Below are 15,413 nucleotides of genomic sequence, written 5' to 3'. Positions count from 1 at the left end.
TCGGCTCAGGGCTGATTGTTAGCAAAGGATTTGGACCTTTCTTCAGAGAGTTCACTAAATCAGAATGTAAATACAGGGTATTGATGGGAACTGTGAGCCTTTCCCATTGCTTAAAGTAAATATAAATTGTGCTCTTTTGAAGGGGCCTTGTGTGGTTGGAGTTGTTCCAAAATTATTTATTAAAAATGTAAACTTTATACATGGCAATGATATAGCTGGCTGCATAGCTTTTGCACAACCTGGGATAGATGTCACAATTCCAAAAGATGTTTCTGCACATAAAAAGCCCTTGCCGAATTGTGATCCAGTTGAGCAAAGAACTGATTTAAAAAACCTGATATATCCACCTCAGTAATGGACAATACAGAGATACCAGAAATGCCTGCGGAATTGTCAAATAAAAATTCTCAATGGAAAGGGCTGAGACTGCAAAGTGATCCAGAGGGGTCAATGACTCCTAACATTGAATCACAAGTACTTGCCATTGTGAGATACAGGAGGCAGCAGCAGGAATCCAGCAACTGGGCAGTTCACAAAAGAACACTTTAAACCCCAAGAGGATCGGAATGATGTGGTGCCTGAATTGTGTTGAAGACTTATAAAAGTCCAAATGAGGAAGCTGCTGCCATTACTCAGGAAGAATTAAATAAGACCTGATCAGGATGGGAACAGGAAAAATTCTTAAAATTCTAATTATTTAAAAATCAGACCAAATAAGAATATGAGACCTTCCTGCTGGAGCATAAAACGTATAGAATGGCATTCATATAGCGAAGGAAGATTTTGATCAAAGAAAGAACGAATTGTTGGCACAAAACAAAGCCAGTTTGAACTTGTTATTTCAAAAAGAGAATTTAAATGTTTGAGTCTGGAAAATGAACTTAAAGAGGATGATAGGACTATAGCTAAAGAAGACGATGACAATTTGACTGTGGATTTAGCTGAGACATTCTTTGTGGTGTTTAAAAATAAGAAAGCTATAACCATGGAGGACAATAAAGATCAAAAGATGGAATCAGCACAAGACTGGGCTTGAAAATTCACCTGTGAATTTCTCAAGGAGGAACCTTCTGTTGTGGATGGAGGACGGAATTTTCCCAAATTTACACTAAGTGTTGTACTGGGCGGGGAAAACAACGATTTACCCAACAGACATGATGGTGGATTTTCACGGCGTAGCATCCTGAACCTGCTTCATTATTTATGTACTTCCGGGAAACACACTGTTCCCATGGCAGGTGGGCTCTCATTCGCCCACCTGCCATCACCCACTGTATCACACTGTACACCATGTTTAAAGTTCAGCCATAAGCACACATCTCAGTGCTTCCAGCTCACCATTTCTGCATGGAATACATGGCCCTGAAACGGAAGAAGACTGCAGCCCCCAGGTTCAGTGACTTTTGGATGCTGTGGAGGCCTGCTGGGATGTCCTCTACCCCTGCTTGTTCCTGTGCTGACAGTGAGGTTGGCTGTGCTCTCCCAAGTGAGGATCCAGCAATGCAATATCCATCAGACAATCATGCCGTGAGGATGTGTCCTCTTTCACTGCCACTGCCATCCACTAATCATCTCTACTTGCTTTCACAGGCACATCTGCCAAACAGCCGACAGAGTCCATGACCCAGGCTTCCATCAAGCTGGAATCTGGAGGCACCTTCCCTTAAGTCCCGTCACAGTGGTCAACCACACCCTCCGCCTGCGCAGAGACACACACCTCGTTGGGATCTAGCTTTAGAGTAGCCTTGGGATCACAATCTGGTGAGTACATCACACTATCTGATCCACTGCTGGTGTCGGCAGAGACTTCCCAGGTGTCTGGCACTCAGAGGACTGCTGGAGGCCAGAACGTTGCTGAGTCCGAATCAGGTGACGAGCCTCTGGACTCGGTCATGTCACAGTTGCTGGAACTGCAAAGGCAAGCTCGAGAACATCAGGAAGGGAACTCCTCAGATTACAAGGCATGATGGAAGAGTCTGTCCACCTTCAGGCTGAGATGATAGTGCCGGCATTCCAACGCACCGAGGTCAACACTGGTAGGTTGGGGGCTGCCCTGGAGACCTTGGTCCAGGACTTAACTCCTGCACTGCTGCGCGGGCTTAACTCAATCGCTGATGCCATAGTTGACCTTGCAAGAGGGGTGCTGGGCAGCTTGAGCTCACTCCAAATACCTTTGTTCCTCAAGGAGTCAGCCTGGGGCCCCCTGAGCACCCATAGGGAGGAGGATCCGCAGTGCACACTCCGAGCTCATCTAACCAGGTGACTCCGAGAGTATCTGGCCCTCCCGACTCCCCTCTTACTGTGACTTCAGCAGCTCTAGCTCCACAGGCCAAGGAGGATGCCACTGTCACAGAGCAGGACGTTGAAAGTAGGCCGGGGGCCTCCCAAGACTCGGACCTCTAGAGGAAGCCTGCCAAAGTCATCACAGACAGACCGTCGCAGTCAGCAGGTGGCCTCCACCTCTGTTGTGGATGTCAGGGGAGCACCAAGATGTAGCGGCAGGGTTAGGACAGTTAAGGAGAAGTAACTCTTTTGAGTACAAACACGTTTCCATCTGTTTTAGATGAAGTTACATTGTTTCATAGTTTGCCATTGTGAGATTTGAACTCTTGATCTTGGGGTTACAAACCCAGTTTTCATAGTTTGCCATTGTGAGATTTGAACTCTTGATAATCTTTTAAATGAAAACCAAATCAACAAAATTGGGATAAATCAGGCACAGCCCCTAATTCAGGTCAGCTGTAAAACCAAGAACAAAGTTTAAAGGAAACTTACAAACTTTAAATCAAAATGTGATTAAAGGGGTCAACAAAACACCCCAGTCCCCGCGGTGCCCACCGAGCACGGAGAGTACAAACACGTTTCCATCTGTTTTCAGATGAAGTTACATTGTTTCATAGTTTGCCATTGTGAGATTTGAACTCTTGATCTTGGGGTTACAAACCCAGTACCATAACCACTTGGCTATTTAGGCCAAGCATTAGTACCATAACCACTTGGCTATTTAGGCCAAGCGTTAAGAAGGTGTAACTCTTTCAAGTACAAACCCATTTCCATCTGTTTCAGATGAAGTTACGTTGTTTCATAGTTTGCCATTGTGAGATTTGAACTCTTGATATTGGGGTTACAAACCCAGTTTTCATAGTTTGCCATTGTGAGATTTGAACTCTTGATCTTGGGGTTACAAACCCAGTACCATAACCACTTGGCTATTTAGGCCAAGCATTAGTACCATAACCACTTGGCTATTTAGGCCAAGCGTTAAGAAGGTGTAACTCTTTAAGTACAAACCCGTTTCCATCTGTTTCAGATGAAGTTACATTGTTTCATAGTTTGCCATTGTGAGATTTGAACTCTTGATCTTGGGGTTACAAACCCAGTACCATAACCACTTGGCTATTTAAGCCAAGCGTTAAGGAGAAGTAGTTGCACAGCCTGGGCATGGGTGTTAATCACTTGTATATACTGTCCACTATTGTCAATAAACTTGCAAAAATGTCTCCCTGCCTATGGCTCCTTGTTCTGATGATGTAAACCTTTCTGCACAAAGTAAAGGCTCAGTCCAGGGCCTCTACCCTGTATTCTGTGCAACCTTCAGACCAAAGCGATAATCCGGCCTCATACTCCCTGGGACGTTACTGCTGCCCGCACTTCGGCAGTGCTTGTCATTGCTGCCAGTGTTCTCTCCTTCTCTCTGTGTGCTCTCAGCACCTTTAAGGAGTGGCTGGCCACCATCTCTTCAGCATCTGTGACCAATGATGCTGTGCTCCAGCTCCTGAAGGGCTCAGGTGCTGAAGGCGGACAAAGCATCAGATGCTTTAAAGTTTGATGGCTGCATCTCCATGATGTGACCCTGAATACGGAGCGCAAGTGAGCTGCCCTCAGCCAGACAGGAGTCAGACATTCTCAGAGGCTATGTGAAGACTTATGGAGTGTCCTCACTGCATGTCGTCATCATCCTCTGCAACTCCATGACAGCAGCATTCTCACAAAGGTTATTCGCGCTGCCATAAGCCAGACCGGAGTCAAGCTTTCACAAATGTGATGTGGGGAACTATGGGGTTACTTCACTGCATGCCGCCATCATCCTCCACAAATCTAGCAGCTATGAGGGCCTCCTGAGCATGCCTGCCTCGTCTAACTGGTGCGAGGGCTTCATCCACATCATCGTCGCTTCAAGGACCTCCTCATCGGAGGAGACTTGCTGCTCCTCCATCTCCTTCTCAGCCATCTCGTCTCCCCGCTGGAGCATCAGATTATAAAGAGTGCAGCAGATGATGGTTATGCATGACACCCTCTGCGGACTGTATTTCAGGGCTCCACCAAACTGGTCCAGGCACCAGAGCCTCATCTTCAGCACCCCATTGGTCGGCTCCACCAAGTTGAGAACTACAGCATGAGTTTCATTATACTGTCACTCTACCGGAGTCTGAGGCTGCTGCACGGGTGTCATCAGCCGTGGCCTCTGTGGGTAGCCCCTGTTCCCAAGGAGCCACCCCTGTAGCTTCTGTGAACCCTGGAAGCCTCCAGGGATCTGTGACTGACTGAGGATGTAAGCATCATGCACACTCACTGGAAACCGTGCGCTGACCTGCAGATGCATTTCTGGTGGTCGCACACCAGCTACTATTCAGTGAATGGAAGCCCTTGTGGTTGATGTAATCCACCATGTGTTGCGACAGGGGTCTGAGCGCCACGAGTGCAGCCAATTGCACCCTGCACCTTTTGGAAACCCAAGATCAGGGCGAATCCAATCGCTCTTGCATCCTGGCTGTCCTGGGCAAAATGCATAAAGTTGTCTGCCCTCATGAAGATGGTATCTGTGACCTCATGGACACATTTGTGTGTACAGGCTTGAGAGATCCGACAGAGGTCATCCGTGGAGCCTTGAAAGGAGCCACTGGCATAGAAATTGAGTGCTGCAGTCACTTTCACAGCCACTGGCAGTGGATGCCCTCCATGGCCCCATGGCACCAGATCCTGTAGTAAATGGCAGATTGAAGAACTGGTTCCCTAGACAAGTGCAGTTTTCCGTGACACTGGTTCTTTGTCATCTGCAGGAATGAAAGGCTGTCACAAGGCGCCGACCAGTGATGGCTCACTGTTACTCTTGGGTGGCATGTGCGGAAGCCCCACCTGCCCCTTCTTCTTGAGGTTGCTGCTCCTGCTTCTGTGCAGCCAAGAACCTCAGTCACTCTCTCCTCCATCTTCTTCATGCTCTGTAAGCCATCAGGCATACAACTAGTTTACCAGGCTCCATGATCCTGATGTACTCCTCCTGCAGGATCAAAGGGAGAGATACATCGTTAGCATGGGCGAGGGAACTAACTACTAAGTGTTATAGCACTAAGAACCTGAACTGGTCAAGTGTGACAGCCCCATAACGCTTCCTGGAGAGTGCTGGCCACCACTTGAATGGCCAGATATTAGTGTGCTGCATGGCTGCCCTGTTAGCTTGAACCATGAGTAGATTGGTCCAAACCAGGGTGCCGATATTGCAAGAGGCTGTGAGCGCCTCCAGCAGTGACTACTACATGGCTAGCTTTAGCGAGATTTTACAACATCTGCAATCCAACTGCTGTGCAGTCCACTGAAGTGCTCATGAATTTGCAATCTATGCTGGGCAAAGGGTGCTCTGGAGAACTTGGTGGCACTTTGATACCTCTGCGTTGCTTGAGTGCGCAGATAAGCTAGGAGCCCGACCCCAATCATATCAATATGGCTGTGACTAAACTGTCTCAGTTGCAGAGGAATGGTCACTTTCTACAGGTTTCCCGAATGCGTAGCCACTTTCCTCACCCATCCTACCTCTCCACCCCGAATGCATGTGCACTATATTCAACAGCAGGACTGCCCTTGCTCACCCACATCCCCCCACCAACCCGCCAGTTATCTCAGAAGCAGGGTTGTCCTTCACCACCATCTCACCCCGCCACCATCGCCTCAATGGCAAGGCTGCCCTTGCGCACCCCCCCCACCCCACCTTCACAAGTTGCCTCAACGGCAAGGTTGCACTTCCCCCTGCTCTCCCTCAAGAGTTTCCTCAGAGGCAGGGCTGCACTTGCACACTAATTCCCCCCACCCCCCCACCACCAGTGGGGCAGGCCGGCACTCAACCTCAATTACTACTATAATAACTATGCTGGTGGCATAGTGGTACTGTCACTGGGCTAGTAATCCAAAAATCCAGCATTATGCTCTGGGGACGTGGGTTCAGATCCCAGCACAGCAGATGGTGAAACCTGAACTTACTATAAGAACCTAAAATGATTGTTGTAAAAACCCATCTGGTTCACTAATGCCCCTTAGGTAGAGTGGATGATTGTTATGGCTTGGCAGATGTGTATCAGGTGGACCAAATCCACAAGGGTAACTTGGTTGCCCTATCACAACAGTTTTGCAATTTGTATTTATTACAAGATGTGTGCACTGAATTCAGGAGTAATAAGTTCACCAAGACTTCAGAGATTTAAAAAAATTAAAATATTTATTAACAAAATAAAAGATGTCAAGCTCATACATTAGACTACAATTACTACTATAATAGCTCCTAAAATTTCTAATTAACCTGACTCCCAGTTACGCTCCCTTTTGGGAATGAAATCTGCTGTCCTTATCTGGTCTGGCCTATATGTGTCTCCAGGCCCACAGACCCTTAAATTAAACCGCTAAAATGCCTAAGAGGAGTAGAACTGGATGGGCCATCTGGCATTGACATAGGCACTGGAAATGACAATGGCAAGCTCAGCCCTGTTGACCCTGCAAAGTCCTTCTCATCTTGGGGCTTGTGCCAAAGTTGGGAGAGTTGTCTCACAGGCTAGTCAAGCAACAGCCTGACATTTTTGTAAGGTATGATTCCTTGAGTATGATGAGGTCCCAGACATCATCATCCCAGGGTATGTCCTGTCCCACCGGCAGGGCAGACCCAGCTGAGGTGGTGGCACAGTGGTATACAATTGGGAGAGAATTGCCCTGGGAGTCTGGAGTCAATGTTGAGGACCCCATGAAGTTTCATAGCATCAGGTCAAACATGGCAAGGAAACCTCCTGTTAGTACCACTTACTGTTTCTGCACCCCCCACCCCCCAGCTGGTGAATTAGTACTCTTCCATGTTTAACACCATTTGGAGGGAGCACTGAGGGTGGCAAGAGCACAGAATGTACTCTGGGTGGGGGATTACAATGCCCATCAGCAAGAGTGGCTCAGTAGCACCACTACAGACCAAGCTGGGCGAGTCCTAAAGGACAAAGCTGTTAGATTGGGTCTTTTTTAAAATTTGTTCATGGGATGTGGGCGTCGCTGGCTGGACCAGCATTTATTGTCCATCCCTAATTGCCATTGTGCAGACGACATTTAAAAGTCAGACAAATTGCTGTGAGTCTGGAGACATGTAGACCAGGCCAGGTAAGGACGGCAGATTTCCCTCCCTAAAGGACATTAATGAATCAGATAGGTTTTTATAACAATCGGCAATGGTCATCATCAGACTTTTAATTCCAGATTTTTACTGAATTCAAATTTCACCATCTGCCAATTTGAACCCAGGTCACCAGAGCATTACCCTGGATCTATGGAATACTAGTCCAGTGATAATACCACTATGCTACTGCCTCCACATATCCACAAATGTTTTGAATGAATCAACAAGAGGAAAAAACATACTTGACCTCATCCTCACCAACCTGCCTGCTGCAGATATATCTGTCCATGACAGTACTGGTAGAAATTACCACTGCACAGTGCTTGTGAAGATGAAGTTCATGTTCAAATTAAGGATACTCTCCATCGTGTTGTGTGGCAATATCATCATGCTAAATAGGATACATTTCGAAAAGATCTAGTAGCTCAAGAGGCACTGTGGGCCATCAGCAGCAGCAGAATTATACTCAACCACAATCGGTAACCTCATGGCCCAACATATCACTGTCATGAAAGTATAATAATTTTTATACAATTTTTCTGGTTTATTGTGAAGTAGGTTTATGGGGGGGTTAGTATAGTTGGGTCTGTCTGTGTGTGATTTAATTATATTTGGAGTCAAATAGACTGCAAATTTAAATCACCAAAAGAAGCTAGGTGCTTGACATGCTGCTGAGTAAACATGGACACTGGCTTAGCATGTAAGGTGTGAAAGGAATTTGCATTTTTAGATAAATGAAAGGATATTTGGATTTCAAAGGGATCTCAGTCTGTTTACATCTAGCCAGAAAAGCAAGGCTAAGGAATGTTTATCTTTTTCCCAAAGGTTACTGGCAACATTGGCACCATGAAAGTTTTTGTACTACGAAGATACATTTTCAAAAGCAAATGGGACCATTGAATTTACATATTAAGAAAGAAACATATATAAAGAAGAATGAAAGGTTGTGTGTCAGAAGGTCACGTGAGATCTAACAGGAGTGTGTGAAAAGCCATAATGAAGACTTCAACATTTGTGCATAAGTCTGCTATCTAACAAAGCTAAAGCTGGAGAAAAGCCATTTGGAATCCCACTGTCCAGGGTATTGTGTTAACTTGCTGAGTTTGTTTTAAATGTAAAATCTATTTTGGACAGTTGTCTTAAAGGGAGTGTAACTGGGAGTCAGATTAATTAGGAATTTTAGGAGTTATTATAGTAGTAATTGTAGTCTTATGTATGTGCCTGACATATTTCATTTTGTTAATTAGTATTTTAATTCTAATTTTTTAAAATCTCTAAAGGTTTTGGTGGACTTATTACTTCTGAATTCAGTGCATTCATCTTATAATGAATACAAATTGCAAAATCATTGTGATAGTGCGACCAAGTTACCCTTGTGGATTTGGTCTGCCTGGCACACATCATCTGCTGTGCCATAGCAATCATCCACTTTACAATTACCAAGCCAGGTGATCAACTCTGGTTCAATGAAGAGTGCAGGAGGGCATGCCAGGAGCAGCACCAGACAAACCTAAAAATCAGATGTCAACCTGGTGAAGATACAACGCAGGGCTACTTGCATGCCAAGCAACATAATCAACAAGTGATAGACAGAGCTAAGAGATTTCACTTCAGCGGATCAGGTCTAAGCTCTGCAGTCATGCCACATCCAGCTGTAAATGGTGGTGGATAAAAACTCACTGGAAGAGGTGGCTCCACAAAATATACCTATTGTCAATAATGGGGGAGCCCAGCATATCAGTGCAAAAGAAGAGGCTGAAGCAGTTGAAAAAATCTTCAGCCAGAAGTGCCGAGTGGATGATCCATCTCGGCCTCCTCTGGAGGTCCCCAGCATCACAGATCCCAGTCTTCAGCCAATTCAACTCGCTCCACGTGATATCAAGAAGCAGCTGAAAACACTGGATGCTGTAAAGACCATGTGCCCTGATAATATTCCGGCAATAGTACCAAAGACATGTACTCCAGAACTTGCCGTGCCCCTAGCCAAGCTGTTCCAGTACAGCAACAACACTGGCATCTACCTGGTGGAAAATTGCCCAAGTATGTCCTGTACATATAATGCATGACAAATCTAACGCGGTCAATTAGCGCCCCAGTCTGTTCTCGTGATGGAAGGGATCATTAATAATAATTAATAAGAACAGTAGTCAGGATGTGGGGCACAAGATACACCAGGGGATAGAAAAGCTATGTAAGAAAGGCAAGGTTACAGTGATCATGGGGGATTTCAATATGCAGGTAGACTGGGAAAATCAGGTTGGTAGTGGATCCCAAGAAAAGGAATTTGTGGAATGTCTACGAGATGGCTTTTTGGAGCAGCTTGTGGTGGAGCCCACTACGGAACAGGCAATTCTAGATTTAGTGATGTGTAATGAAGCAGATTTGATAAGGGAGCTTAAGGTGAAGGAACCCTTAGGAGGAAGTGACCATGATAGAACTTACCCTGCAATTTGACAGGAAAAAGCTGGAATCAGATGAAATGGTATTACAGTTGAATAAAGGCAACTACAGAGGCATGAGGGAGGAGCTGGCCAGAATTGACTGGGAGATGAGCCTAGCAGGAAAGACAGTGGAACAGCAATGACAGGAGTTTCTGGGAGTAATTTGGGAGACACAGCAAAAATTCATCCCTAGGAAGAAGAAGCATACTAAAGGGTGGACGAGACAACCATGGCTGACAAGGAAAGTCAGGGACAGCATAAAAGCTAAAGAGAAAGCATACAATGCGGCAAAGACCAGTGGGAAGGCAGGGGATTGGGAAATAATGATCAACTAAAAAAGAAATGAGGGACAAAATTAAATATGAGGGTAAACTAGCCAGTATTATAAAAGAAGATTGCAAGAGTTTTTTTTAGATATATAAAGGGTAAGAGAGAGGCAAAAGTGGACATTGGGCTGCTGGAAAATGACGCTGGAGAAGTAGTAGTGGGGAATAAAGAAATGGCAGAGGAACTGAATAGGTACTTTGCATCAGTCTTCACGGCGGAAGATACGTGTAACGTCCGCAAAATTCAAGAGAGTCGGGGGGCAGAGATGAGTATGGTGGCCACTACCAAGGAGAAGGTGCTAGGAAAACTGAAAGGTCTGAAGGTGGATAAATCACCTGTACCAGATGGATTACACCCCAGAGTTCTGAAGGAGATAGCTGAAGAGATAGTGGAGGTGTTAGCGGTGATCTTTCAGGAATTACTGGAGTCAGGGAGGGTCCCAGAGATTGGAAAATCACTAATGTAACCCCCCTGTTTAAGAAAGGAGTGGGGAGAAAGACAGGAAAATACAGGCCGATTAGCCTGACCTCGGTCATTGGTAAGATTTTAGAGTCCATTATTAAGGATGAGATTTCAGAATACTTGGAAGTGCATGGTAAAATAGGGCAAAGTCAACAAGGTTTCATCAAGGAGAGGTCATGCCTGACAAATCTATTAGAATTCTTTGAAGAGGTAACGAGCAGGTTAGACAAAGGAGAGCCAATGGATGTTATCTACTTGGACTTCCAGAAGGTCTTTGACAAGGTGCTGCACAGGAGGCTGCTCAGTAAGATAAGAGCCCATGGTGTTAGAGGCAAGATACTAGCATGGATTGGCTGTCTGGTAGGAAGCAGAGAGTGGGGATACGTGGGTCCTTCTCAGGATGGCAGCCGGTGACTAGTGGAGTTCCGCAAGGATCGGTGTTGGGACCACAGCTTTTCACTTGATGAGTGGCATGGGCAGAGTAGGTAGTCAGAAGCTTTTTCCCAGGGTGGAAGAGTCAATTACTAGGGGACATAGATTTAAGTTGAGAGGAGAAAACTATAAAAGTGATGTGTGGGACAAGTTTTTTACGCAGAGGGTAGTAAGTGTCTGGAATTTGCTGCCAAGGGAGGTGGTGGAAACTGGTACAATAGTGGTGTTTAAGAGGCAGCTTGACAAATACATGAATAGGATGGGAATAGAGGGATACAGACCCCGGAAGTGCAAAATGTTTTAGTTGACAGGCAATATGATCAGCGCAGGCTTGGAGAGCTGAAGGGCCTGTTCCTGTGCTGTACTTTTCTTTGTCCTTTGTTTATACATTAATGATCTAGATGAAGGAACTGAGGGCATTCTGGCTAAGTTTGCAGATGATACAAAGATAGGTGGAGGGACAGGTAGTATTGAGGAGGTGGGGAGGCTGCAGAAGGATTTAGACAGGTTAGGAGAATGGGCGAAGAAGTGGCAGATGGAATACAACGTGGGGAAGTATGAGGTCATACACTTTGGTAGAAAGAATAGAGGCATAGGCTATTTTCTAAATGGGGAGAGAATTCAGAAATCTGGAGTGCAAAGGGACTTGGGAGTCCTAGTCCAGGATTCTCTTAAGTTAACTTGTAGGTTGAGTTGGTAGTTAGGAAGGCAAATGCAATGTTGGCATTTATTTCAAGAGGACTAGAATATAAAAGTAGGGATGTGCTGCTGAAGCTTTATGATGGTCTGGTCAGACCACATTTAGAACATTGTGAGCAATTTTGGGTCCCATATCTCAGGAAGGATGTGCTGGCCCTGGAGAGGGTCCAGAGGAGGTTCACGAGAATGATCCTAGGAATGAAAGACTTAACATATGAGGAACGTTTGAGGACTCTGGGTCTATACACAATGGAGTATAGAAGGATGAGGGGGATCTGATTGAAACTTACAGAATACTGAAAGGCCTGGATAGAGTGGATATGGGGAAGATGTTTCCATTAGTAGGAGAGACTAGGACCTGAGAGCACAGCCTCAGAGTAAAGGGAAGACTTTTTAGAACAGAGATGAGGATAAACTTCTTTATCCAGAGAGTGGTGAATTTATGGAATTCATTGCCACAGAAGGCTGTGGAGGCCAGGTCGTTGAGTGTATTTAAGACCGAGATAGATAGGTTCTTGATTGGTAAGGGGATCAAAGGTTACAGTGAGAAAATGGGAGAATGGGGTTGAGAAACTTATCAGCCATGATTGAATTGCGGAGGAGACTCAATGGGCCGAATGGCCTAATTTCTGTCCTATGTTATCAACAGTGCTATCAAGTGGCACTTGCTTAGCAATAATCTGCTCATCAATGCTCAGTTTGAGTTTTGCCAGGGCCACTCCGCTCCTGACCTCATTACAGCCTTGGTTCAAACCTGGACAAATGAGCTGAACTCCCGAGATGAGGTGAGTGTGACTGCCCTTGACATCATTTGACCGAGTGTGGCATCAAGGAGCCCTAGCAAAACTGGAGTCAATGGGATTTGGGGGAAAGCTCTCTGCTAGTTGGAGTCATACATAGCACAAAGGAAGATGGTTGAGGTTGTTGGAGGTTAATTACCTCAATTCCAGGACATTACTGCAGGAGTTCCTCAGGGTAGTGTCCTAGGCCCAACCATCTTCAGTTCCTTCCAACATAATGTCAGAAGTGGGGATGTTTTTTGATGATTGCACAATGTTCAACACCATTCGCGGCTCCTCAGATTCTGAAGAAATCCATGTCCAAATACAGCGAGACCTGGACAATATCCAGGCTTTGGCTGACAAGTGGCAAGTAACGCCCGTGCCACATAAGTGCCAGGCAATGACCATCTCCAACAAGAAAGAATCTAACCATCAGCCCTTGACATTCAATGGCAGTTCCATTGCTGAATCCTCCAGTATCAATATCCTGGGGGTTAGCATTGACCAGAAACTGAACTGGACCAGCCATATAAAAACTGTAGCTACAAGAGCATGTCAGGGATTAGGAATCCTGAACAAAAACAGAATTACCTGGAAAAACTCAGCAGGTCTGGCAGCATTGGCGGAGAAGAAAAGAGTTGACGTTTCGAGTCCTCATGACCCTTCGACAGAACTTGAGTTCGAGTCCAAGAAAGAGTTGAAATATAAGCTGGTTTAAGGTGTGTGTGTGGGGGGCGGAGAGAGAGAGAGAGAGAGAGAGAGAAGTGGAGGGGGGTGTGGTTGTAGGGACAAACAAGCAGTGATAGAAGCAGATCATCAAAAGATGTCAACAACAATAGAACAAAAGAACACATAGGTGTTAAAGTTGGTGATATTATCTAAACGAATGTGCTAATTAAGAATGGATGGTAGGGCACTCAAGGTATAGCTCCAGTGGGGGTGGGGAGAGCATAAAATATTTTAAAATATTTAAAAATAATGGAAATAGGTGGGAAAAGAAAATTCTATATAATTTATTGGAAAAAAAAGGAAGGGGGAAACAGAAAGGGGGTGGGGATGGGGGAGGGAGCTCACGACCTAAAGTTGTTGAATTCAATATTCAGTCCGGAAGGCTGTAAAGTGCCTAGTCGGAAGATGAGGTGTTGTTCCTCCAGTTTGCGTTGGGCTTCACTGGAGCAATGCAGCAAGCCAAGGACAGACATGTGGGCAAGAGAGCAGGGTGGAGTGTTAAAATGGCAAGCGACAGGGACTCGAACTCAAGTTCTGTCAAAGGGTCATGAGGACTCGAAACGTCAACTCTTTTCTTCTCCGCCGATGCTGCCAGACCTGCTGAGTTTTTCCAGGTAATTCTGCTTTTGTTTTGGATTTCCAGCATCCACAGTTTTTTTGTTTTTAGGAATCCTGTGTCAAGTAACTCACCTTCTGACTTCCCAATGTCTGTCCACCATTTACAAGGGACAAGTCAGGAGTGTGATGGAATACTCCCCACTTGCCTGGATGAGTGCGACTCTAACAACACTCAAGAAGCTTGATCCCATCCAGGACAAAGCAGTCTGCTTAATTGGCACCCTATCCACAAACATTTACTCCCTCCACCACTGACGCACAGTGGCAGCAGAGTGTACCATGTACAAGATACACGACAGGAACACAACAAGCCTCTTTGGACAGCACCTTCCAAATCACGACCACTACCATCTAGAATGACAAGTGCGGCAGACATAAGGGAACACACCACTTGAAAATTTGCCTCCAAGCCACTCACCATCCTGAACTATATTGCTGTTCCTTCACTGTCACTGGGTAAAAATCCTGGAACTCCTTCCTTAACAGCACTGTGGGTGTATCTACACTACATGGATGGCAGCAGTTCAAGAAGGCAGCTAACTACCACCTTCTCAAAGGAAATTGGGTTATGGGCAATAAATTGTGGCTTCGCCAGCGACACCCACATCCCACAAATGAATAATTAAAAAATGTTTAAAAGCATTCAGTGAGCCCTCGAAGACTATGTTGTCATGAGAGATGTGTGGACCTTAAGAAAGTTCTGTGGTTCCAATTCATCTATGTGTTTGCTGGGGGAATGAGTGTTCTGCAGCAGAGGAAAAGCTGCTGCTATTAGCAGGCTCCAGGCAACAAAAGTATTGCTGATAGCTGGCTCTGCGTAGTTAGGGCTCAGGTGAAGTCCCAGGAGCCGTTTGATAGCTGTGTGCAGTTAGGGCTCAGGAGAAGTCCTGGGGAGCTGAGAACATCACTGGCTTCATGCTAGCAATGGTTTGGGCTCAGAAGAAGCCATGGGAGCCATTTATTGCTTGGTGTAGCCGGGGAGATTGGAACTTGGTGAAATTCAGGGGCTGTGCCAGCCCAGCGAAGCTAACCTATTATTAAAGTGCACAAGTAGAGGCTGAAGTGCAGAATTGCAGGGGAATGGAGTCTTGGGAGACGAGATTGAAACCCTGCGAGCTATGCAGTCACTGAGGCAATCCGAGTTGGAGTGGCTTTGAAGGAATTCAGAGGCTTGATCTTTGAAAGTGAAAAGTTTGGAGCCCTTCATGCGGGAGACAGATTTTCAATGAGTTTTTTTGACTCTCAATGTTTACTGACATCTGGGTGGGTTGCTAAGAAATCCATGCGATCTGTTTTGGCCATATTTGCTATTTATTGTACAGTGTGGTGTGTTCAACCACAGATACCTGTAATTTACATATACCTTATATTAACCCTGAATGTTAGAGTAAAAGATAGGTATTGTAAATTGTTTTATCTTTTTGACCTTGTATAGTAAAGTTTATTTTTGTTTGTTCAAAGCACGTGGAATCCTGTGGTTTTATTCTCCTAGTGCTTTGAATC

Source organism: Carcharodon carcharias, chromosome 5 (assembly GCF_017639515.1).
Source record: "Carcharodon carcharias isolate sCarCar2 chromosome 5, sCarCar2.pri, whole genome shotgun sequence".
Taxonomy (NCBI): domain Eukaryota; kingdom Metazoa; phylum Chordata; class Chondrichthyes; order Lamniformes; family Lamnidae; genus Carcharodon; species Carcharodon carcharias.
This window is presented reverse-complemented; position numbering follows the sequence as displayed.